Consider the following 2,103-nt stretch of genomic DNA (forward strand, 5'->3'; position numbering starts at 1 on the left):
TACAACACATGGTAGTCCAAAGAGAGGATACAACCACAAGGAAGATATCCTATTGGAAGAAATATACCAATACAAGTATGGTTAAGTGATGGCGTGTATTTCACACGTTCGTTGGGCAACCCCAAGAGGAAGGTATGATGAGCACAGCAGCAAGTTTTCCCTCAGAAAGAAACCAAGGTTTATCGAACCAGGAGGAGCCAAGAAGCACGTTGAAGGTTGATGGCGGCGAGATGTAGTGCGGCGCAACACCAGAGATTCCGGCGCCAACGTGGAACCTGCACAACACAACCAAGCTACTTTGCCCCAACGAAACAGTGAGGTTGTCAATCTCACCGGCTTGCTGTAACAAAGGATTAACCGTATTGTGTGGAAGATGATTGTTTGCAGAGAAAACGAGTAGAAACAAGTATTGCGAGTAGATTGTATTTCGAGTAAAGAGAATTGGACCGGGGTCCACAGTTCACTAGAGGTGTCTCTCCCATAAGACGAACGAGCATGTTGGGTGAACAAATTACGGTTGGGCAATTGACAAATAAAGAGAGCATGACCATGCACATACATATCATGATGAGTATAGTGAGATTTAATTGGGCATTACGACAAAGTACATAGACCGCCATCCAAGCGCATCTATGCCTAAAAAGTCCACCTTCGAGGTTATCATCCGAACCCCCTCCGGTATTAAGTTGCAAAGCAACAGACAATTGCATTAAGTATGGTGCGTAATGTAATCAACAACTACATCCTTAGACATAGCATCAATGTTTTATCCCTAGTGGCAACGAGACAACACAACCTTAGAACTTTACGTCACTCGTCCCGGTGTCAATGCGGGCATGAACCCACTATCGAGCATAAGTACTCCCTCTTGGAGTTAAAAGCATCTACTTGGCCGGAGCATCTACTAATAACGGAGAGCATGCAAGATCATAAACAACACATAAGCATAGCTTTGATAATCAACATAACAAGTATTCTCTATTCATCGGATCCCAACAAACGCAACATATAGAATTACATATAGATGATCTTGATCATGATAGGCAGCTCACAAGATCCGACAATGATAGCACAATGGGGAGAAGACAACCATCTAGCTACTGCTATGGACCCATAGTCCGGGGGTAGACTACTCACTCATCACTCCGGAGGCGACCATGGCGGTGTAGAGTCCTCCGGGAGATGATTCCCCTCTCCGGCAGGGTGCCGGAGGCGATCTCCGAGGATCCCCGAGATGGGATCGGCGGCGACGGCGTCTCGGTAATGTTTTCCGTATCGTGGCTCTCGGTGCGGGGGTTTCGTCACGGAGGCTATTTGTAGGCGGAAGGGCAGGTCAAGAGGCGGCACGGGGGCCCACACCACGGGCCGGCGCGGCCAAGGGGGGCCGCGCCGCCTAGGGTTTGGCGCCCCGTGGCCCCTCTTCGTCTCTCCTTCGGACTTCCGGAAGCTTCGTGAGAAAATAGGCCTCCGGGCTTTTATTTCGTCCAATTCCGAGAATATTTCTTTACTAGGATTTCTGAAACCAAAAACAGCAGAAAACAGACAGCGGCACTTCGGCATCTTGTTAATAGGTTAGTTCCGGAAAATGCACGAATATGATATAAAGTGTGCATAAAACATGTAGATAACATCAATAATGTGGCATGGAACACAAGAAATTATCGATACGTTGGAGACGTATCGGCATCCCCAAGCTTAGTTCCGCTCGTCCCGAGCAGGTAAAACGATAACAAAGATAATTTCTGGAGTGACATGCCATCATAAACTTGATCATACTATTTGTAAAACATATGTAGTGAGTGCAGCGATCAACACAATGTGTATGACATGAGTAAACAAGTGAATCATATAGCAAAGACTTTTCATGAATAGCACTTCAAGACAAGCATCAATAAGTCTTGCATAAGAGTTAACTCATAAAGCAATAATTCAAAGTAAAGGTATTGAAGCAACACAAAAGAAGATTAAGTTTCAGCGGTTGCTTTCAACTTGTAACATGTATATCTCATGGATATTGTCAACATAGAGTAACATAATAAGTGCAATAAGCAAGTATGTAAGAATCAATGCACAGTTCACACAAGTGTTTGCTTCTTGAGGTGG

Source organism: Lolium rigidum, chromosome 3 (genome assembly GCF_022539505.1).
Source record: "Lolium rigidum isolate FL_2022 chromosome 3, APGP_CSIRO_Lrig_0.1, whole genome shotgun sequence".
NCBI classification, from domain to species: Eukaryota; Viridiplantae; Streptophyta; class Magnoliopsida; order Poales; family Poaceae; genus Lolium; species Lolium rigidum.